The 25,027-nt window shown below is 42.8% G+C and overlaps 1 long non-coding RNA gene across 3 annotated transcripts in view; it reads right to left on the reverse strand.

The window, feature by feature from the left end:
• The window catches only part of LOC117244119, a 120,621-nt gene that overhangs the window by 60,448 nt on the left and 35,146 nt on the right, over positions 1–25,027 (reverse strand). For 2 of the 3 annotated variants that reach the window (XR_004496604.1, XR_004496605.1), the window contains exon 1: positions 190–615. The exons of the other annotated variant lie outside the window; for it this stretch is intronic. This is a non-coding gene — a long non-coding RNA (uncharacterized LOC117244119). Of the gene's footprint in view, positions 1–189; positions 616–25,027 lie in introns of those variants that run through there. 3 annotated transcript variants of the gene reach the window in all.

Below are 25,027 nucleotides of genomic sequence, written 5' to 3' on the forward strand. Positions count from 1 at the left end.
CTTCTGACTGTCCAAGTCACACCTATATTGTTTTGGGGTTTAATTGTTATTTTTACACAAACCTCCTCAGAAGACTAAGTGGGCTCAGGGGGTTAAAATAAAGATTGAAATTTTAAGTCGTATGATAAAAGCAAGTACCATGTTCTCAAACACCAGCACAGAGGAAGGGTATGAACAGCTCCAACTCACCTGACACGCCCAGCAGACATTGATTCTCCCTCACAGGAACATTCTCGCCCAGCTTTCCCTGCAATTATGAGGGGCAAAAATGCAGTCCGGGTACCAGGGTCTCTGGTGGTTCAAGGATCAACCTCAATTCCCAAAATATTTGCAGTACAAAGAGCCAAAAGTGTCCCGGCAAGCAGCAGGGACCGTGGGCACCGTGAGGGGACCCAGTGCTGGGCGTGGTCCCGGCGGTCCCTCAGCCTCACCACGGGGGATAAAATGGCACCCTGCCCTGAGGGAAACCTTCGAAAAAATAAACACTTAGGTGTCTTATACACAATATTTTATAGAGAAAACATCCTGGTATTTTATAGCGAAAACACCTGCGATTTTCCCTGGGATTTGGCAGCAAAACCTAACTGGCTGAGGGGCCATGGGCACCGTGAGGGGACCCAGCGCTGGGCGCGGTCCCGGCGGCCCCTCAGCCTCAACACGGGGGTAAAATGGCGCCCTGCCCTGAGGGAAACCGTCAAAAAACCGAACACTTAGGTGTCTTATACACATTGTTTTATAGGGAAAACATGTTTCTCTGGGATTTGGGCAGCAGAACGTAACTGGTGGATGTGGGTGGGATAGTGAGATAGTTTGTGTGCCCTTGTCACCCTCATGGCAGTGAGGACTGGAGCCTCCTCACCTCAAGGCCTGTCCTTTCCACTGCACATCAACAACTGTGGACAGCGCCTAGAAAAGTGAAAAATCCAAAAGTCACTACACAACAAAGGCAGATATGCCAGGAATTTTAAACAAATAACCTCTGTGTGCATGCACCAAGAAAAACTTAAGAGAAAGGTCCCTTTAACTGCCAAATTGAGTTCTCGCCAGCTCCAATTCCACAAATCCTTCTGCTGGGGGAGTCACATCCTGAGCAATATCAGGATATCATTTAAAATGTGCATTGTTTATCCCTTCTGATACATTATACATACGGCTCAGCTGTCTCTAATGCAAGAGCAATCCAAGCACAGCACTTTCAATACAAAAATTCATTAGAAAACACTCCTGGCTTCAACCAAAACAGGCCATTTTCCCTTCCTTTTGGATTTCAGAAATAACCTTATGCAAAAAAAAAAAAAAAAGTGATTACAGTTGTAATGACAAAAAAAAAATGAGGGGGAAATGGCAGTAAATAATGTAGTGTCTTTTCTGAGCACATCAAGGGTTTTGGAGCTTCAATATATGAAGGGTCTTTTTTACCTCAGTGAGCTGAGTAATAAAAGGTGTCTAAATGTAGAGAAAAAGAAAATATCATCTGTCACTGCTATAACAGCAAGAAGATAAAATTATTTCTACAGGCTGAAAACAGAAGTGCTCCTGTAAGAAATCATTGCTGGAGAATTATTTTTGGAATAGTATTCATCAAAAGTTTAAGGGGGGAAAAGAAAAAAATGTGCATTGGGGGAAAGAAACACAACAAGAGAAATTAAATACTTCAAACGCCTATTGAAATATAATTTCTAAACTGAATTAAAATTTTAGGAAGTTTTACACAATCTGTCACATTTTTCATTTCCCTGTTGCATGGGTGACATAAAACATACAAACAATGTACTAAGATAGAGATGTTATACTGACTGATACTGATTCCTTTTTTTTATTTTAATGCCATGTAAACCAAGACTTGAGACCAAGTTAGGGCCAAAAGACATGATATGATCTGTAACAGTTCTGATCAAGCCATGCCAAAAGACTGGTTTGATTTTCCCTGGCTTCTGAACAGAATCAAGGCTGCTTCTTTCCTGTTTTGTACCACTGTGGCTGCACCTTCTTTCCCATCCAGCTCTGGACTGTGATTTTGGGCAATTTGAGAATCAGATCAAAGCATTCAGCAAAGCTGTAAGATGTCTACATGAAATCTGAAAGTGCCTTAGAGACCTCGTGGAGATTTCCATTCAGCTTTCTGAATGCAATCAAGGGCTCTGTCCCCTGACCATGACTCATTTTTCAGGTTTAAAAAGTAATGCTGTATATTCTGAATAAGCTTCAAATGATTAATCTGTTTGCTACAAATTATTATGTATATTAAAAAGGATAATTAGGGAGAGAAATTATTATTTTAAAAGTTAGTTTTCTTTAACTTGAGGTTTGCTAATTTCGCCTTTTACACCTCCAGCCTTCCCTTCTAAAACACTGTTAGTCTAAAGAAACTTGATCAAAGATAGATGGTCTCCATTTTTCAGCAGCTGGAAAACCTTTCTTCATTAAATTCTTTCACTGGGAAAAAAGGACTGAAGTAATTTTGTCTAACGTTCATGAGAACATTCCATCAGGTTGAAGTCAAATAGGAGAGATTTCAGCTCCAATAATGAATGCTGAATGTGCAAATCATACATTAATCATTAATGTTTTTTAATCAGTTCTGCTTTGACAAAAATTCTCCAGCATGTACCAGGCACTCAGAGCAGCCTCTTCTCTTCCAGTGCTCCTTACTGGGATGTAGGAAATGGCACCCCATGTTCCAAAAGGAAATGAGAAACACTGGATATATTGAATGTCAGTGTGATCAAAGGAATCAGCTAAAACACTCATTGCATGATCTTTCCACTTAAATACCTTTTTGTCTGTGTAACTCTCAACACTCTCAGACAGGATTTCATCTCAATTTGCAGAGAGAGCATTTATATTTATCTAGCTAATTCAAACTACAGATATCATTAAAAGAAATGCACTAATACTTTGTCATCATCCTGACAAATCCCCAGGGAATGGAAATGCCTCACAAAATCCTTTTAGATTAAACCCAAGGTAGGTCACTAAAGAAATCTGGCTGAAGAAGCTCATGACATCACCCAAGCTCGTAGCAGCCATGTGATGAAAGGCAGCACAACACTCTGTGATAAATGTGCAGACTTTCCAAGACAGGTTTAATAACTTAATTTGACAGCCTTCTGGAAGATAGACATGAGTGTGCAAAGACAAGTCAAATGGGGGAAAACCCTCCAAAAACCCCACAGGAAATCCAAACCTGAAGCATCAAAACACTTGAAATTCATATTCAGTTTGCTCTGTATCAGCTCTATTTTAAACCAGGCTGTGTGTTTGCATTAACAGCCAGGGTGCAAAACACAAACAGGAAAGAAGGAAGGAAGATCCAAGATAGCAGTGACTCTCCACAACTACAAGACTGCTTCAGAAAATTCACATCTCCTAGTAAAGGTTTATGACCAGCACCAGCACTCCTGCAACAGAAGATAGACAAATAATAAATAACAAATAATAAATTAAACCTATAATAAATAGGTTTTCTCACTGTGTTCTGCTTTCTGCAAGAACTCATTTTGTCTTTCCTTGTTGTTGAGTACGGAACAGAACCATGAGTGAACCTGCTCCAGAGTCCAAGGATGCAGAGGATCACTGCCACCTGCAACCAAACTGTTCTGTGTCTTCTCATCTACAGAAGGGTTCAAGGAATTTAAAAAGAACCTCCTTTTTAGCTCATCCATACAAAGGTTTTTCTTTCAGCAAAAAGCATTTTCACCAGCAGCAGCCAGTCCCTGAGACTGCTACATTTAGCATCAGCAGAGATAGAAACTGGCAGCAGCAGGATTGTACAGCCCCTTCTAAAAGAAGATTGACACTAGAGAGCAAAAAGGCTCTCAGTTACTAAACCTACACAGATTACTTCATTCATGCCAAGACTCCCTTTCAGCACAGGATCACTCAGAGATTTCTGTCCTGATAACATTTACTGATAAGAGCAGCCTGCACTCTCCCATGCTGCCCTGATCTCACACAGTAGGCTGGGCTTTAGGACTTGTACAAGATAAGTTGGTATTTGTAGGCATTATTCTGCCTTATCTGCCCTTTATTCTGCCTGCTCCCTTCCAAATGGATTTCTTATTTTTAAAAATCAACCCCAAACACTTCAGATTTATCCCTTATTTCTAAATCTGGAGCCAAACCTGGAATTGTCATCTGCAAGTTGAAACATTACTTTAAGCAAGGAATTGTCATTAATTTTTACCTGGGTTCCCATGCACTCCATGATAACCCTGAGTTTTAAAAGAATTAGTAATCCACTCGTAAATCAACCCAAACTGGAAAGCAGGAAAACAAGCAAAATGGTGTTTTATCCTGCTTTTTTTTAAAGGCTGCCAATGCTATTTCCTTGGATTTGAGATCTGGGCTGTCCACACCCTTGATGTGGAGTATTTTAGAAAGGGACAAAGAGGTCAGCACTGCATTTGAACCACCTGGAAAGGGGAGTTTATCCTGGAGGCGCTGAAAACTCCGGGCTGGAGGGGCAGCAGCAAGCGCCGCTGTCAGCAGTGCTGAATGCAAAGGTGCAAAATTAATTTTTATCTGAGACAAAGGCCAAGATATTCAGCTGTAGAAATGAATCTCCCAGTGTAAACTATTTCCACTTCAAGAGCAGCCTTACTCAATTAAAGCCTGCAGTATCAGCTTCAAGTGAAGAGATCAGACGGAGGTCCCCAAGCAATTACATGAAACAAAGTCACCCTTGCAGCAGCCTCTGTAATAAAACCAGGGCTCCATTTCACACTCTTTTATTCTCAAGAGATATTTGCTAACTAGGTTTCAAAAGGAATTCAACTTTTGCAATTCACGAGCCCAGATTAAGAAATCCAGTCCATAGGTCAAAGACACAATTACCTCCGTTTCACATAAATCTCCTTCCCTCACAGAAAAGTTGACAGCTTTTTTTCAAGAGCAAGTGAAAAGAATCATAGAACTGATGTATGAATTTTTTCTTATTTCTGTGGCTCCTCTCCTAATTTTCCAGAAACTTCAGTTTTCCGAAATTTAATATTTCAACAAAAACAACGAAAAACTACCAAAGAACCAAACTGTGAAGAATGTACTTGTATATAGCTTGATGGAGGTAATGAAACCCAAATTGTGGCTTTGAAAAAATATTTGTTCAAACCACTTTGAAAAACACTTTTTTTTAGTTTTCCAGTCTGAAATTCCTGGGTTGTTCTGTTGCTCTGTTTGGTGACATTTCCTACCTTCTGAAGTGGTGAAATGAAGTCCTTCAGCAGCTTTAAAGACTAAAATCCTGCAGTGACTTCAGCCTGCTCAGGTGGACTTTTACCTTATTGTCTCTAACAGATTTAAACCAAGTTTGTTGCCTTGTCTGCAGCCATGTTCTATAATTCTTGCTGAATTTTACAGTCATCATCAGTTTATCCATGGACTTAATTTAAACACTCACACAGGTATAAACCACTAACATAAAAAATATAGCCTTGTGTGTGAAGCTGATTAATGTTTCTGTTAACACCTACTTGAACTCTTACCTAAGTTGTTGTACATTGCTGCAAAACTCTAATTTCTCCCTTTGCTGCAAGAGAGCAAAGGGATGAACTGGGCAACACTCCCTTTACAAGCTCATTGTATTGGAATTAACGTGTTGAACAGCACAGGCAAAATTTCAGTTCTACTTAAAACAAATTTAAAACCCTCCCTGGCCAGAAAAATCAACTTTTTCTTATAAACCACAGCTATAAACAAGAATGAAAAAGACCATCTCCTCATCCAACTTTATTACTAAATCAACTGCTGAAATACTGGTAAACCTATAAGTCTGGAGGAGGCATCAAAAAAATCTGAAAGCTACAATAACTTAATGTCAAAATCTATTTTTTCCTTTAACATTAATGCAACAGCAGCGCCTTTCTGTAGCCTTTCACACACAGTTCACAGTACAGCAAACCCATGGCTGGTGACAGTGCTGCTAACAAAGATCTACCAAGCAGGTTCAAAGCAAATGCAACATTTCATCCAGAAATCAAACTCTTGGGTGTGCTCTGGGGAGACACGAGGTGGAAATCCAACATCTTTATGTCCTGTGCTTTTATGGTGTCTGACAGATGGACCTAACTGAGCCTCTGAAGCACTAATGTGCTAAACAATAAAGGAATCAAGTGCCTCCACAGCCCAGCACTGCACTTGAACAATGTGTTTAAGAGCTATGGTTAAAGCAGCAGAAAATAGATGAATAGCATGAAGAGTCTGACTCACTCCTGAAGCTCAGGTTTTTAAAGCATCCTACCAAGCACTGATGGCGCAGCGATAAGGGATGAGCACAGACACCCGTAAGACAAGGCTGGAAATTGCTCTAAACATACCAGGGGCAAAAATCATATTCCTACATGAAAAACAACTCTAAATTATCTGATCATTTATAAGCACAGCGTGCAAAAACAGGGCAAAAGCACAATGTACAAAGAACACAGTGCAAGAAATGGCCATTTTGTGGGGAAACTAAAGAGAAAGAGAGAAAGGGAACTTGTTGGAGCAAGTATTGGCATTTTAGCCAGCACTACTGCTCTTGGTAAGGCTTGACAATCTCATCAAGGCACATGGCAGCCCAAAGCAGCAGTGTCTCACTGCTGCTCTGGCAAAGAGCTTGGCACCAGTTGTACTGAAGTTCTTCATCCTTGGCAGCGGCAGCTGGACCCTTTCCTCTGACAACCCTCCAGGGAAACTCAGGGAACTGTTTAGGAATAAGTTTGGGCTTTTAAGGTAATGCTTCCAAATCCTCCTGCTCTTTAAAGCCACTGCAATGGTAAGTTCTGGAGTCAAGCTCCAAGGAATTGTTTGGCACTTGGGTTCAGTGAGAAATTAGTTTCTTCTGTGCGTTAATGATGAAGAAATAGGAGCATAGTCCTGTACAGATCCAATCAATCATCCACAGAAATCAACTTCAGACACCTCTACATGTTAAAAGCCAGTGCTGTTTCTGTCTCACCTGTAACCTCTGCACACCTAAAACCCACATGCTAAACAGCAAACTGCATTTCAGGTGCTATTTTTGGCCACAGCAGCATCACTGATTCAGATTTCTGACTGTAAGCAAAGCTTCTGACTAAAGGTAAGACACTCTTGCTGCTGTCACCAAGGGGAGCACTGTCCCTTTTGCTCTGCAGATGAGGACCTGCTTTGCCTGTTCCAGGTTTGCAGCTACAACAGAGGGACTGTGGTGGTGACAGAGGGGAGCAGGCAATGCTGCAGAGCTCAGCCATCCTGCACCAAGTGAGCCCCCAAGGGATTGTGTGTGACCACCTCTCCTCCAGCCTCTCCAGCCCAGAGAGAGGGACCTTTAGAAGGGGAATGGATGAAATCCAAGTGACCTTTGCATGAGCCAAAAGCTCCCTGGCTTGTAGCCCTGCACTGCTGGAACAGTGGGGATGTGCCTGTGGAGCCCCTCAGGTCACTCACCACTTTAGATCTTAAAGAGAAATGCTAAAACTATGATGGACCCAAATGCTTTAGATAATTTCCAACTTTTTTTTAACGTTGTCAGGTTATATAATGATATGTCACACTGACAGCTGATGAAAACTTTTACTGTTACTTTTTGAGCAGGCTCAACTCATTAATTAATGATGCATCCAAACCAAAATAACTGAAAGAAGCCTCCTGCCTCACCCAGTGTTATGTGACCTTTATTTATAAATGTATCACTTCCACTCAGAGGTAGTTCAGAAAAACATGGGAAGCAGGAGGCAAGAGGAATTGTTCCCCTAGTGCCAGATTCAGTCCTAAATAAGGCAAGAGGGTGTGTGGATCTAACCAGGAGAGGTGGGCTTTGAACCCAGCATTTCCAGGAAGCCAGGAATAGTCTGGCAGTGGGAGTGAGAGATTGTAACACGAGCTCCATGAGTAGCAAACAAAAAGCCTACTCTGGTACAGGAAACTCGAGATGGGCATACACAACCAGGAGGATTTAAGCAAGCAAGCATTTATTCTGGGAAATGGACTGAAACAGTCATTCTCATTTCTTCTGTTCGACCAGTCAGGATCTGGCCCAATGAACACCTGGGAACAGAATCCTAGTGCTAGAACAGACATTTAGTGGAGTTGTGAACATCTTGGATGTATTCAGTTTGTGCTTGACATGCTTTGGTTCAACTGCAGCACTTTCAGATACCATTCCTATTACTCTGCCTACAAATAACTCTGAAATAATTCCTTATTTGGAGTTATATAGAGTGTAACTCTCTTCATAAAATAACATGTAAAAAACATTCACAAATGTGACCCTTTTTGACACATTCAAAAACCCAAATGCTCTCACATCAAGGTACTTCAACGTTGTATTTGCTATTAATGAAAACCCCTGGGGTTCTTAGAGAGTCCTGTGTGTTTCATAAAGTTACAGCCATCAACAATTTTATTTTTTCAGCATAGGAATGCATCAGTGCACATCTAAAAGTGCAGCCCAGCTTTGGAGGCAGAAAGGATGTGCTGCCATTCCCACAAAAGCCTTTTCTGGCCCTCAGCCAGCAGTATTTTTCCCCTGATACTGTAGTGCCTGTTCTCCCCAACCAGAGAGCATCAATTTGACTGAGGGAATCAAGCAGAAAACAGAAAACAAGACATTTGTAAAGACATTTTAAGAGCTACCATTGCCACATTACAATTTGGCCTCCTGCAGGCCACTGACTGTGCAGCAGAGGTTGATTGCCTAAATAGATTCATTTATTTTAAAGGCAGCCAGCTTCCCACATACCTCTGTATAAAATGGACCCTGATACTGCTTATCCATTACCAACACCTCTGGCACATGCATTTAGAATTATTCCTCATTTATCCCCACTGCTATCTGTATTTTAGATCTAATATTCTATCGCCTGCTGTTATTTTGGTTAATTAAAATGACCTTGGGAAAGCAGACGAGCCACAAATACTTAATGCTACCCTGCTGATCCGTGAATAAGTGGAGTGACTGATCTATCAAAAGCAGATACCAACTTCATTAAAATCAACTTCCAACAATAACACCTGAAATGCTGTAACAGCTTCCGGCGCTGTTTCTTAACTATTATGATTTTTAAGATTAGTATTTATTATTATTATTTCCCAGCTTGGGTTTACACACTTCATACTGTTAAGTTTAAACACATAAAACCCACTTTAATCTCAAGGGCTTTGATGCCACCTCTTAAAAACTTGTGGAGTTCAGAGAAGCATTTCTGATTTTAAGGATGTTTGAGTAGCTATTGGTATTTTTACAGTAAATACCAACACTGCTGCCACAGACTGCACACTCACCCCTCTCACCACTTCTTGGCTGCTTTTTCACCTCCAGGAATTGTCACTGTTGGGCCCAGGGCTGGCAGGTGGGAGAGGTTAAGCTCAGTAGGTTCCAGTGGAAAGAGTTCAATGGCTTCAGCTGGAGCCTGTGAGATCTCTATGAGACCACAGCAAACCAGAACATCCTCACACTACTTGCAAAGAGAAAACTGTGGCAATGATGGCTGTCAGCAACAGGATTGTTTGCTCCAAAGCAAAACATTTATTCTAAAATTCAATGGGAAAAGCTGGAAACTTTGCTCTGACTATTCATCACAAGTCAGAGCACACTCAAATTATTCTCAAAAAGACACTCCCAAACCCTAAAGGGCTACATTGAGAAATAAGATTTGTGAGCAGTTGTACTTGCAGTAGAAGCCCTGATCCTGTGGCAGGTCATCTGGGAGAGTGGTTTGATTAAAATATTAGTGATTTGGGCATTGAAGCTAAAAAAACTTAAGGATGAGATTGATTTTCTTGCCAGTGTGCTCTAGTAGCAAATTGAAGATTATATGTCCTTTAGTTACTTGAGAAATGCTCTAAAATTATCTTTTGTCTGAAAAATTATTTTGGAAATGGACTCAATGCACAATAATTGTTATTGATACACATTTTCACCTCAGAACTTTGTTCAGGCCTGGATGTACACAATCCAGTCAAATCTGGAATAATTGTTTAGAAATAAACTTACCACAGAAACTATTTTGCTTTCACTCTCTGAAAATTGATTTGGTTAATTAATCATGAGGCTTTTAATGAGTATTTATACTTCTCCAAGGGCAGGGACTGATATGACAGGATAAAAGTCTGCCCAAAAAGGTTGAGCTATTAAGCAAGGTATCAAGCAAGCATGAGGGCTCAGTTTCTAGAGGCTATTTCACTGAATTTTAACAATAATAGAAATATTTCTGAATATTTCCAAGGGACCACATACCCCTTGGATTATGTACAAACAACTGACATATAAAACAAAAAACACAGATAGAGGTGGACATGTATCAGTACCAGGGGAAAGTGAATATTTGTACCTCAAGGTGTTTATCTGTCACCAATCTTTCAGTGGGAGTCAAAGGAAAACAGAAGTCTAAAGTATTCACTGCAGACTGGGGGCTTTGAAAAGTTCCTTACATATGGAAAAGCACTGAGAAAACCTGGAGGTGTGGGATGAAGAGCACCACCTGCAATGGGAAAGCAGGAGACAACCCTGCTATGAAATAATGATCAAAAGAACTGCCCAGCTCCCACAGAATGTGTTTCTCTTGGGGTGTCCTCAGTGGGAAGAAATGCAGGGAGGAGCTCAAGCACCTCTTGAAGCAGTGTGAGTGAGAAAAGCTCCTGTGGTGCAAGAGATGAAGTTGGGGGTGATGCAGAAAGGAGAACGTGCTTGGGCTGGTGAGCCAGGAGCAGGTCTGGAAGCAGCGCTTTGGTGGGAGAAAGGCCAGAGGAGAACCAGGAGATCTGGGATGGCTTTTGGGATTATCCCCCCTCAGCCAAGCCCTGTTTGCTGTCAGTTCAGGTCAGGCAGAGCACACAATGAGGAGACATTTCCCGTGGGGAACCCCTCTGTGGCATTGTCCATGCGCTGGGGCAGCAGGAGCCAGGTGATTCCATAATGGAGCTGGCCTGTCACTCACCGGCATGTGTGAGCTAAAAACACCCAGCCCATCCAGCCTGGTGTCTGACAGCTCCAGGATGCAGGATGTGCCTAGAATAGCAGCCTGTCTGCTCTGTGCATATGCTCATTTTTATAACGATCCCTCATTTTATTCCCTCTCCCCAGCAAGGAAGCAGAACATTATGAATGGGGTCACGAAACGGCACTGATGAGCTGCAGTGTCAGAAAACTGAGGCCAAACAAACCGTGGGGTGAAACAAGCAGGTAACAGGTCATCAACATTGTTATGCACTTTGAAATATTACCAAGAATTTGCCCTTTGAGCCAGAGAGGTCTCAGGCAGGTGGCAGGAACGCTCTGTGCCATCCACTGCCTTCACCCCCTCTCCAAGATGGAACATTTTTCCTTGAAGAAAATCAAGTAATAACAAGTAGGAAGAATGATTGTAACATGAGGAAGCAAAACAGCAGGAGCAAAACCTTGGGCTTTTCTATTCCTGTGCTATATAGATCCGAAGTTTTTATTAGCTGGGGATTCTGGTTCCAAAAAATGAAACACCACTGCCCCCTTCTGTAATCCAAGCCAGCTCTAGCCTACCAAAAATGTGAGTGAAGCACTGGGGAGTTACATACCAGCTGCCACTGACATACTGAACTTGTCCAAAATATGAAACAAAAAAATAATAATTTATTTTTCTGTAATTATTTCCATGTCTGTATCAGTCTTCCAGAGCTTGGTAAATATCTAGCCCCAAAGAGAAGAAATATTAAATAAATCCACTGGGATTTATTGATTCAACTGTTTGTGTATGAGACAGAATCACGTCCGCTTCCGAATTTGTTAAAAAGCTGTCAGAAATTTCCAGCATTCACTGGACAGTCATCTGGGCCTCTTGTCCAAAATGAATTTAACTTTTCCCACAGTTTTAAAAGAGATTATATAAAAGTTGATGTTAATTGCCCTATGCTCCAGGGAAAGTGGGAACTCAGTGTCTGGATAACATTTCCAGACGGAAATGGAGATGTTCATCCACACTGACTGCAAATGTTACGGTGCCAGCCCGCGGTATCCTGATTTAGCCTCCCTCTCTGCAATGCTCAGAATTCCAGAACATATTCAATCTGCTCTTGCTCAGCCACTCTAGAAAGCAGCAATTCCCTCCCTCTGCCCACATTACCACATCCTGCACCCAAACTTTCTCATTTCCCTGAACCTTTCCTGTGACCTTTTCCATACCAAAACACCTCTGGGCACCCACTCCTGCTTTAAGTCTCCTCTTTTCAGTATTTTTTCAGCTACACTCTCAAGGCTCTCATCTCCTGAAAGCCAAAAAACCAAAAGTGAGCTCACCAAACTGAATGCTCCCTCACACAAGCTTAAAATAGACTCAAAATCTAAAAATATTTTATTTATTGAAAGCAAGCAGCAGCCTTTAACTGCGTAGGCTGAAACTCGGGATTGTGGATGTTCCTGCAGTGCTGAGGCTGATTATTTCTTGGGGAGAAATCTGACCTGCTGGTGGGTTTGAAAAGATTTTACACATCTTTTGCTTTACAATGGAAAGCTCACCTTCTCTCCTATGCTGCTGGAAAGGACATGTAACACTAAATCATTCATAGAACAGGTTGAATATGAAAAGGCAAGAGAAAGTAAACTTCATGAATGAAGTTCATTCTTCTCATGATTATCCCTGGGGGAAAAGGTGCAAGCCAGCACCCTGTTGAATTGTACACAAATGCAGATATCCTGCAGAACAGGGCAAGTTTCTAATTCTGCTGACTTGCCCTCTCCAGGCAGAGCATTCTTTATAGTGCTGCAGTGCAGTGGAGAGAAATCCCTATTAATGTTTATGAATTGTTAAACCGAGACAGGGAAAGCATCTGAATTATGAGGTTCTTATACACAGAAATACAAGGAGTTATGGATTTCTTTTGCCACATTAAATAAACACACCAGGACTGCAAGAGTCCCTGTTAAGAGCCATTCCTTATCCAGCCCTGTGAGCCAGAGCTGATTTATGCTACAGGGAAGATAAACATTTAGGTCTGTTTTGAAAGCTGAGCCAGGGCCCTCACACTTTAATTGCTTTGAACTGCCCTATGATTTTTTATTTCATTTCAGTCCACAACAGTGACACAGAGAGGCACTGAAAGTATAACACAAATATAATTATCTTAGTGTCAGTTTGATTCAGTGGGGTGTGAGTAGCTCTGTTTCAGTCATTACTGCTGGCAAGGCCAGAGATACTGTAATTTTTACAAAAACAACTCTAGCCTGATTCTGGAAATGCTGCCAACCAAGTGTGTGCATCTCAGAGCAGCAGCACTGGGGAAGGGATCAGGAGGCTGAGAGCTGCACTGGGACTGGGAACTCAGTGAAATATGAGAAATAATGGTCAGGAAAGTGAAACTGGGACAGGAGTGGAGTGTGCACAAGGCATGAATGGCTCCCACCGTGTGGTGCCTGCAATGGAAGTTGGTAAGAGTTCTCTCCATCCCTCCACAAGGTGCTGGGGGATAATTGATAATGCTGCTATCAGCTGATGAAGAGGCACAGAGAGTCCTTTTCTGCCCTTCCAAAACCAGAGACTGCAGCAAAGGGCACACGTGGTCACCCACAGGCCCAGTGACACACGGTGACACGCTGAGCAACACACCCAACTGACTCCAGCATCAGAGAACAAAACATCCAGCACTGCAAAGCTCTTTACAACCCTGCTAAAAAACCCCCAAACCAAAACCCAACCTATCTGTAATGCCTGAGAAAACATTTAGTGTTTAGACAGCCAGTGTAAATTTGTGGTCTGCTTGGACTGACTGGGTGACTGCTATTAAAATCTGCACTGGTTCTTGGCAAAGCTCCTGCTCACTCTGACAACACACTCCTCAAGTCATTTCTCCTGGCTGTTTGCAAAACAAAATGAGGACTACATCATGATGCAGTTTTCTCTGCAGCCAGTGCTGCAGCTGATTCCACGAGGCAGCTGCTCCCAGGCATTGCTTCATTTAGGGCTCAGTCTGTAACTGATGGGAGCTGATTTTAGCACCTGAGAGTCCCCCAGTGCAATCCAACAGCAGCTTTGTGGTGCATTTCCCCCATCTTTTTATGAAAGTGTCTCAGGAATTATTCCCTGTGTTCCACACTGTATCATTAGGGACCAGCAAGGGCTGGGCAACTTTCCTCCTGTGCAAAAATACAATCCCAGTAAGGCCAGCTACTCCATCTGGGCAAGTATTGTGGCTCAGACAGGTTCCAGCAAGGAATGGCTTTTGCAATCCAGGAATGCCACCATTCCCTGAGCTGTCAGGGTGTCCATGTGCTGACACAGTGCCTTGTTAAATATTAAAATATGTGCAGGCCAAACTCACTCCTAGGTGAAGCAAAACTCGTACTTTTTATCTGAAGAAACCCAGATTGTTTCATTTCACTATTTAAAAAAAGAATAGCCTTGGTTTTATTTCAGTCTGAAACACAAATAAATCTGGAAATCGTGAAAGCTGCTGCAAAGCAGAATTGTTATTTCTTCTGCCAACTACGATATCAAAGGCAGGCAGCCACGGATCACGGATCACTGAGTAGTTTTCACTTCTCCCATAAATCCTTATTACACTGATCTTCTCACAAATACCAACTCTGCTTCAGGAATGCACTTAAATATGTTCTTTTGAAGTCAGCATGACAGAGCTGAAGTCCTCTGGAGAAGCTGGAGATGGGGAGAGGCTGGGGAGGTGTGAAGGGCAGCCCCAGGATCTCTGCCCCTCCCAGAGGATTATGCAGAAAGGACAGGTCAGGAATCCCCAGCTTTAACTGCACTCACTGCCCTTCTTTTCCTGCAAGGACTGAGGTGCCTACGATGGTTGCAAAGCATTGGGCTCAGGATTCCTGCTCCCAGCTGCTTTAAAATGTTCTGAATCTGAGCAAATGGGTAATTTTTTCCTGATTTCAGGGCCTTTGCTTCACACCTTACATTGCAATGTAAACTTCTCGTGTGTGTGCACATCCCTCAGGATTGATTCCTACCTGAAAGCTGCCTCAGTGTGCCCTGGCCCTGCCAGCATCATCAGAGACATGTGCCAAGTGTGAGCCACAGATAATCTTTCACAGGCACCTCATGCCAAATTCCACTCCTGAGCTTCAAATGGAGAATGGAGAAAAAAGCAATTTTCAGCTGGAATAATTAGGACAGACACTGTTCCCATTTAAGTTCTACACTTTGTAGAGAAGGATATTTGGGGTTTTGGTTCAGCAGATTTTCATAAAATGATGCTGGTTGTTTTGACATAAAGTTGCACTGCCCATCTCAAGGTATTTTAATTTCTAAAGTTCAGCATGAAATCCCTGAAATTCATCAATTCATATTTTCCTTCCTTGGAAGCTTCTGGGAATGCTAAGTGCTGTCATTTCTTTCTTGGAAGAAGTTCCCATCCCCTGGATGCCAGTGAAAGGGTTGCACCCACAGCAGAACAGCAGGAGATGGCACTGCTCTATGAAGAGGGAGAAATCAGATACAGACATTTGGAGGTAAGGGAGGTTTGATGCTCACTGTCAGCAGCTGCTAAAATTCTTGCCATGAACTGTGACAGGAACATTGACAGTTTTGGTGTATAATTCCCACCATTCAGGCCAACTTGCAGCTAAATCATTTAAGCTTTCTAAATATATCCCAACTCAAGATACAAGCAGTACTGAAATATTTTTGCTGGGTTCCTTTATGCATTCTTTGCATTGTGCTAAATAGGGCAGGGATAAGAAATGGAACAAATTAAAAGATTATTTTTTATTTCACTACAGACTTCAAAGGCAGTGGATGTGTTGTGTCTAGAAAAATGTACAAATGCACTCTCAAATGGAAGAAATTGGATAAACAGAAGTTGTCATGAAGAAATGTCAATAGAAAATGATGTAGCCTGGGCTGTAACACCTGTTTTTAAAGAAAGCATCACATTCAGTGCTTTCAATACTCAAAATTGATTCTCAGGGAGGGGGTTGTTTTTGTTTCCTCTGCCATTCTCCTGTAAAACCCCACAGCTAAACAAAGATTTCCAGAAAACCCAGGAAAATCTTGTAAAAATTACAGATCATAAAAATCTAAGACAAATGTTTCACAAGTTCACGATATTTCCTTTTATTTTTCACAGGCTGCAGGACAGATGAATTTTTCTGAAAAGCATTAAAACACCACATCAATAACTATCAAATCATTCCTACCAAAATAATTTCGAGATTGCCTTTCAAATCATAGCTGAAGATTAAGGAGAGCCCAAGCAAACGAGGAGGCAACCAGCAGAGCATCTCCTGCAATCCCAGCCACTCGAGAGCCCTTTCTCCCCTCACCCCAAGAGCAGGGGCTATTGGCACCCTGGCCTCTTTTTTTGTCTGAAGCTTTGCATGAAGTAAGAAATACTGGAATGTTCTCAAAATGCCAAGTATCTGCTTTAAAAAAACAAAAAATAAATTAAATAGAGCAGGTTGATGAGAGTAGAGCGTTCCACTGCTAAGCCAAGAGAGGCCAGATGCCCCCTGGCAGTTTTCACTTGAGTGCAATTAAACAATTTTCAGTGCTGGGTGGGCAGTGGCTGGATAAACAGCCTTGGGGACTGACAGCAGAACCTCTGGTAGTCTTGGAAAACACATATTGGAAAAAAAACCCCAAATAATGGCTCTGAATCACAGTCATTTCTATTGTCTGCCCTCAACAGAGAGGTGATCTGCTTTATTTTTGTTCCTTTCCTTCAAAATTGCCACAGGGAACCCCTTCTGTTGTAAAGTCTGTGGAAAGAATCCAACTCCAGTGCACCTTTCAGGATGGAAATGTTCTCTGTAAAGAGTCCAATGGGAAAAGGTTTTAAAAATCATTAAACCCTGAAAGCTTCTGAAACTTTCTGTTTCTATCAATTGGTATCTTGAAAACCCAGAACCAAAGAAGGGGCTGTGCTGGCCACAAGTGAAGACAGAATCCTAACATTGCCTCGAATATTCACACAGAAAGATGGACAGAGCTGCACATTGCTCTTGTTTTAAAGGCTGCAGAGCACAAACAACATTTTCTGTAGGGAATTCCTCATCATTTGGATGAACTTCTGATAAATGGGTCGCCAACACTCTCTGGTTATTCTGTAAATGATATATTTGTGCAAACGAAATGTACTCTGTAAAAATATATGCTTTAAAATACAGAACTGCAAAACCTGATTCCAGAGCACTGCTAAAAAGATGGCAAACAGAGTCCTCTAGTGGTCTCCTCTTGCCCTAACAATAAAAGCAGTCAGTTTAGGGGGGAAAGTGTATGACCTGAAATGTGACCTCACAAGAAAGAATTCTTAATCCAAAGCTAATAATGATCAGAGAAAATTTCCCCCATGGACATCCATGAAATCTGTCAGACTTTGGAAAAGATCACAGACATAGAAACAAGTGGAAAAAAGCAATTTACGTAAACTTCCCAAGGAAACAAGGGGAGGATGAGGAAGCTGTGCCAAAGTATCGATTAAAGGAGCTGATGAAAACATGGCAAGAGAGTGAGGGGGAAAATAAACCTGACCCAGTGCACAGGGCTGCTGGCAGGGAGCTCTGCTTGCTGCCCACACCGAGTTCACAAGATCAGAGCTCTTCACATAAAAATCATGTAAATAATTTGGCACAGTAGACAGGTGAAACAGCCATGTTCGTGTTGGTGCCAGGTTTTAGCTGTTTTTATTCAAACCAAGAATTGACCTTTCTGTAAAAAAATAATTAAAATGAATGTTCATGCACTCATTTTGTAGGAATCCTGAGTAATAGTTCATGACTGCAATAAATTAATAGAATGAAGTTTTGTAAAAGAACCATCTCTTTCTCTGAAGATATTAAAGTAGTGGCATCAATAACAAGCAAATGGCAAGACAGCATTCCTAAATTACACAATGAATATCCTGACATCTGCAGACCTTAAGCAATCCCTTGGCAAAGGCACATAACCAGCCCTAAAAACCTGGCCAACAGCAGTTTCTGAGGAAGATCTGTGTGGTCCTCGTACCAGACACTCCCCAGCACCGTCTTTAAAGCCCCATCTTGGGGAAGCACTTGGAAAAATCTGTTCTCCCTTTAGAGAAGAACCTCATCAGTCAGAGCTGTGGGGTCATCTGTCAGGACCATCAACATCCCCCATTCCAGCATCTCCAGCCCCACCTCTGAAGAGTTAAAGCATGAAAAGGTTAAGTTCCACATGTAAAAATTCCAGGGTCAAACCTTGCCTGGATCTATTTGCAGATGCATCTTCAGACTTCTACTCCTACACTTGGTTTTTCCTCTCTGGCTTTCATCAGCTTTACTACTTGTAGTTCACACTCCTGTCACAAAAGTGTTGCTTAACTTACACACAGACATAAAATAAAGTTTGAAAAGATCCCATCTTTCATCCAGCAGGAGAAATGATTCCCTTTGAAAATGTTTGAGGCTGCCTCAAACAGGGTAAAGGATTTTGTTTTGTATTTTGACACGTGCTTCTAAAACACCAAAAGTTGCTGTGCCTGAACCAATGCAGAGCTGGAGACCCAACGAGCCTGTGGAGAAACAACCTGGGAGGGAATTTCAGTGTCAGGCAAAGATGTGCAATAACCTGGGACAAAAAATATCAGGAAAAAGATCAACCCATCAGCTAACAAATGCAGGAATGCAAATTAATTCCCATAAGGGCTGTTTTTGCAGTGGGTGTGACCACCCCAGTGCCAAACTTAGACTCCTTTTCCTTCTAAATGGGACAGGAATTTGTGTTTGGAAGTAGGAAATTCTGAATGCAGTTGTGCTGCCACCACCATCACCCTCACAAGCTCCCTCAGGGACACAGTAAATTGTGATTATTCCCTCAGACTCAGTGAGAGAATTCTTATCTGCAATGACAGCTTTTGGTGCAGTGTTGCAGAGGGGAGCTCCTGCTCATGGTGTCAGAGCAGGGGGCAGAGGAGAAACTCTTTATTTACTGGGCTGCCAGGGCTACATTCAAGGAGCAAGAGATGCTCTTTATGGCCTCTGGGTCCAGTGGAAACGATGGAGATCATAGAATCACAGGATCATTGAGGTTGTCATGGATCTCTGCAGGTTACCTTGTCCAACCCCCTGCTCAAGCAGGGCCACCTGGAGCAGCTGATCAGTGATGAGTGCAGCTTACTCATGGCTGGAAAAAATCACTGTAATTTCAGCCAGCACTGATCACAATGGAAAGAAACCTCCATCAGTAACAGCCCTAATTTTTATTAATAGCAAGAGCTGTGCTGGACCTCAGCTTCACAAAGAAAAATGAGCAAGAAGGTGAAAACAGGACATTCTCTACAGCCCTGCAGGACCTCTGTGCTACAGGCACTCAGTAAATATTATCCAGGTGCCAGTCACATTTCTACCCACATTTCCAACAACAGGGCCAGGTTTTATGTTCAGTTCTGCTGCTTTCCTACTGAAAAGTCACAGCACTCCTTCCAAGCATCAGCTCACATTCCCATCTTCTGAGGGGAATCAGGAGTGACAATAGGATCTTATGGCATACAGCCCTCTCAGAGTAAGAAAAAGAATGGATTTCTAGTGGTGACACTGAAGTGGCACAACTGGAAATGTCAAGTGTGTTTTACTCCCTGATGGCTATAAAGATACACTCAGAGCTCCATGAAATCCAGTTGTTGTTTGCATGTTCCAAACGTGGTCATTTTCCAGCCAAAGTTGTTACAACTTCAGTTCCTGGTTGTGTAATCACCTGCCTAATACTGCAAGTGCAGAGAAGCCTCTTTGTTTTCCCTGCAATTCAAAGGGTTTTGTCTGCCCTGGTTGTCTCTGCACATCCAGTCCCTGTCTCCCACAGCTCAGGCAGAAGGGGCTGACATCTCTCTCAGTCCCTGGGGAAGCTGCCCCATCAGCTTGGTCCCTGAAAAGGCACTGATGACCCCGTGGGGTGTTCCCCATGCCATATCCTAATCATTCTGAGGAAAACAGGGCCTTCTTCCACGTTCTTATGAGGTCTTCTCATAGACTTAATTGAGACTGTGGGCATAATCCAAATGCAAGTCATAACCATAACAATTTAATTAGAATTATTAAATCCAAAGAGCCAGAAGTACTTAATTAAATAAACAGCTTGGTTTGTGAGTAGAGACATACTTCAGATCACTGCAGTCATGAAAATCTCGCTGTGCAAAATTATGAGTTGCTGTTTGATAACAATCAATAGAAGAGACCATTGAATAAATACCTTCTGACTTGTTTTCCAAACCATCATATTGGTCCCAGTAGTTTGCCCGACAGATATAAATAATGATGCAATTGTGTTTCCAGTCTCACTGTTATTGGTATCTAAATAACCCCTGACATGACTAGACAAAAAGAGGAGGCAGGTAGTCTGTCAAATCTCACAGGTCATTGGCACTGGAACCTCGTGCAGGGCTGGGGCTGCCAGGGCTCCTGTCCTTGTCACTTGTGTTCCCAGCACGGCCTTTTGGTCTGAGCTTTGGAGAAATACATGGACACGGAGCAGATGGATGTGTCCCACAGAGACTGCACTGCTGCACAGGGCCAAGGAGTGAAAATATCTTAAATATGGACTCACAGAATAGCCTGACCTGGGAGGGACCCACAAGGATCATCCAAGTCCTGTTCTGGCCCTGCTCAGAGCAGCTGCCAGAATCCCACCCTCTGCCCAAGGGGGTTGTCCAAATGCTTCGTGAACCCAACACATGGAAAATGAGAGGGACAGAAGCTATGGAAAAATTCCATCATTCAATTACAAATTATTACTAGAGATGACAGGCTAGGAATCCAAAGCACATATTATAGACAGGGCATTGCAAATCTCTTACAGGTCTCAGTCAGATTCGTGGCTTTGGTTATTCCTCCCCTAAGGTAAAACCATCCCCATTCACCTGCAGCAGAACCAGAACTTCCTTCTTGTGGCTGGACTTAATTCTGAGCCCTTCAGAAATGTGCAGGTGACAAGGAGCCAAATGATCCTATTCCTTGGCCTGGAACATTTTCAGTTCATTTGGGATGAGGAAACATGGCACAAGGCACAGAATTTCCATCTGCTGCTCTCTGGCCCCATAATTTCCTTTCTGCCTTTACCCTCCTGTGTGAGCTGGGCTGTCCCAAATGCCCCCCACACTTGTGTGTCTGTGGATATCCATAACACACACAACAGCCACACAAAGCCAAAAATCCCTGGAGGAAATGTTCCTGGAGCCTCCTTCCCAGCCATTCACGCTGCCAGCAGCAGCTGGCATCCCTCTGCCATTGTGTGTCCTGGTGCAGAGCTCACCTTGCTCATCCAGCCCCAAAGCCTGCACAAATTCTGCTCTTTTCCCACCTCTCTGGGTTTTTGGAGCAACCCATCACTGCAGGGAACTGCCAGGGAAGCTCAGCCTGCCAGTGGCTCTGCTGTGGGCTGGGAGATTTTCACCCTTTCCCAATGCAATTCCATTGACTCCCAGAGTTTGGTAAAATCCCTGCCCACAGTGAAATTTGGGGACAGGATGGACAGGCATTTGTGGCACTGCCACAAAGAGTGGGCAGAGGAAGAGCTTCACAGCCCTGTAAAAAAGGCTGATTGCAACAAGAATTATCCCAAGCTCAGTGATTTCAGTACTGCAGGGCTTTGGGCTCACTCACTTGGAATTTAACTGTATGATTTGTCAGCCCTGGCTTGGTAGGAACTTTGAACTCTGCTCTTTGGTGTCAATCTGCGTTGTTTTCTTCCTTTGAAAGAAGAAATGTGTCCTGTATGAAATGTCTTAGCCTGGTAATAAATTTTTGAGTGTTTTCTGCAAAGAAAACAAGCAATTGTCTGCATATGCCATGCCCAGCTCTTCCCTGTGCAGTCATACACCAGCACAGAATAAAAGGGGGAATAGAAGGGTTTGCTGTCTCTTCATAAAATGTACAGGAGAATTCAGAGAGAAGCAAATCCACTTCTTCAGGATTAAGACTCACATTTCATTATCTGCTTTGTGCTCTGCTTCTGCCAGATGCTGGCTGAGGTAAACTTTGTCCAACTCAGTTCAAGTTCAGAAGGAACCAAAAAAATGCAACTTTTCCCTACAGTTTCTGTGATATTTTCCAGTGTAATTCTAATCTCTATCAAGGTTTTAAACAGGAGAACAAAGCTGTGGAAACTCAGTTGGAACTTTCTGTCTGGACTGGCTGCCCTGTGTTGTGAGGCTCATGGCAAAAAAAAACCTCTTTGCCACAGCACAGGAAGTTTGCTATAACCAGGAAAAAAAATATCCAAGAGCAACAATATTTATTTTCCACACTCCATTAGTAGCCCAGAAGCAATTCAAGCATGTTACTAGAAACCGAACCCAGCTAATTAAAAATAATGTTCCAAAGCTCCACTGATGTGTTTTGCATCTGGAGCTGGCTTCTGCAAATAAACATACACAAAACCAAGGACAAATCACAATAAATCTAAGCAGACAGGTACAAGCAAATTGGTCTGTGGAAGTGACATGTCTCTCTGCTTAAATGTCTACCACAAATCCCAAGGAGACGTGGTAGGATTTAATCTAATTGGGTTTGCCACTTCCCTGCAGCTTAATGTGAGAATAACAGCAATTATATATGACTGTACTTAGCTCAGTACCAAAAATCCATTTATTAGGCTATTAAAGCTATAGAAAGCTGGGGTTTGAGATCATTTGGGTATGCTGGTTACACACTTGGCCTGCTAGTTGTTTTGTGGTTACAGTTTCCAAATTGCCACTGATGAGGTGGTGCTAGAAAAGCAGATGCAGTTAAGCACTTCAGTGAATGGCTTAGAAAGGTTTTCTTCTCACTTCAGGATCCATAACGGCACCTCAGAAGTTGGCTCAGTGCTCTGCAAATCTCAAAACATTCAGCAGGAGACTGAGAAACCAAGAAGCTGCTGAGGTTCAGAAATCTGTTGATCATAAAGCAAAGCACCTTTGCATGTGTGGGGCCCCACAGAGTTGGCACAGCACGGCACAGAGATGCAAGAAGAATTATGTTTAAGGCCAACATTACAGGCCAACAGAGAGAAGAGCCTCTAGCTTTTTAGCATTTGAGAGGGTGCAATCAGCAAGAAATGTAAGAAAAGCCATTGGGCCATTCCAAAAAAATGTAGTCGTGTCACTCTCCTGCGTGTTCAGTCCAGGGAAGCAGGTGATGGATGAGCTCCCCATGGAGCTCAGCACGAGGAAGCTGCACAGCCCTGTCCTCTAAGCCTTTGTCAGCTCACACACCATCATAAAACCCTTCTTGCCAAACAGATGTTTGCAAATGAGCCTTTAAACCCTCACCATTTCATTTTTTTTCTTAAACCACAGTGAGTGCTGGAATAAAGGTGGATGTTTTTTGAAGTCTGAGTTCTCCAGTGTTCACCCAGTGGGGGCAAGCCCCTAACAAATGGTTCCTTCAGCTCCCCCAGGCTCCAGTGAGGATTCCAGGGCTCTCTGGGACCTCTCAGACACCACCCACGAGCTGTTTGGGCAGTATTCAACCTGCAGATTTGTTTTCAAAGCCAGCTTTACAACATGAGCTCCTCACATTCAGCACCTGGAATTCCAAAGGCTTGGTTTTGCTCCCGACAGAGTGACACTGGAGACAGCGGCTGTGAATGTCTCACTTTCCATCCAGAAACTTCCCAGTCTAACTCTCCTGGCAGCTGAGATGTTGATAACCTTGCACAGCAGTTTGGCTTACACATAATTTTAAAGAGATTTCTCTTTCCAACTCAACACTGATCCAAACAGACAACTATCACAAATTAATCCAATTCCAATGAGCTCTGCTTGAATCAGACACCCCACTAATTACCTGCTGGAATTCAAAGAATGTTAGTTAAGGTCCCTGTCCAGCTCCTGCAAAATACTTCTCTGGGAAGTGGATAAATTTAAACCTAGTTATGGGCATTGTTTTCTGGTAAAAGAACAGTAAACAGGATTGTTTAATGAAATCATCATCCTCATTGCTCTCATTGCAGCACCACAAACATGGGTGGCAACCTCTCTCCCAAGGTAGAGGCATCCTGAACCAGTCTGGTTTTCTGCTGCATTCTAGCCTTAGGATTACTTTAAAAGGTTATAATTAACATAATTACCCTGAGTGATATCTGAAATGATTGCACAATTCAAGTGAGCAGCTTTAGGACTGGCTGTGGATTTGAAGTCCCTTTTTGTCCCCCACCCCTGTCCTCACTCTTACAGGGATGGCAGTGGCATTAAGCACTTCAGTGGGGCAGGCAAGGCTGTGTTCCCTAAGGAACACATTTCCCTGTCTGCTCCGAGGGAAAGGCTCCAGGTGAAATAGAAATGCTCCCAAATCAGTACAAAGGGCTGCTGAGGGCCAGGCTCTGAGGATGGGTGGGAAACACAGGAGAAAACTCCCACTCTCCTGGAAAAAAGCTGGTAAAATCCTATGGGAAGCACAGGCTCTTGTGAGATCTTTCCTCACCTGGCCCCCCAAGAAGCAGTGAAGAGGAGCACACAGATGTCTCTTTTATGGCAGCAGAGCCCCTGGGATTCCCAAGTTCAAACACCTGAATGTGGTGGGTGCAGCTGCCCTGGACAAAAAGTGGTTTTGAGAATATTCACCTTGATCAGCCCAAGTCCTGTGAAGTCCTACACCTTCTGAGGAAACTCTTTAACCAGAAGTTATGTTAACATGCTCATATCCTTCTGTGAGTAGGAGGGGGATGACCAATTGTACCTGAAATGGGGATGCACTGAAACACTTCTGACTCCTCAGAAGACACATCCTGCAGCATTCCATTTAGAGATGCAGGAATTATCAGGATGGGATCTCACATGGCTGCAGTTTATCACACCCCAGCAAATTCATTGCACCACACAACCTGATGGCACATGACAAAGTGTGACAACTGAGCTGTATTGCTCAGGAGAGATTGTCGAGATGTGCCGAATATTTTCTAAACTGCTTTCAGAAAACATATGTTTCCAAGGGGTAATGATACAGTGGGACTGAATAACTCATAAAAATTATGAATGAAGTGTTCTCACCTTCATTTGACCTTTTTTATTTCTCCAGCAGACAGAGCTAAATGTGTGGCACACCAGAATGCATCTGAAGAAGAGACAGATGATAATAAGAAGCTGTTAAGAGCCGCTCACTCCGCTGGCTCTGTTAGTTCAGGTTGCTTGCACAGAAAGAATTTCC

Source organism: Parus major, chromosome 3, assembly GCF_001522545.3.
Source record: "Parus major isolate Abel chromosome 3, Parus_major1.1, whole genome shotgun sequence".
Taxonomy (NCBI): Eukaryota; Metazoa; Chordata; class Aves; order Passeriformes; family Paridae; genus Parus; species Parus major.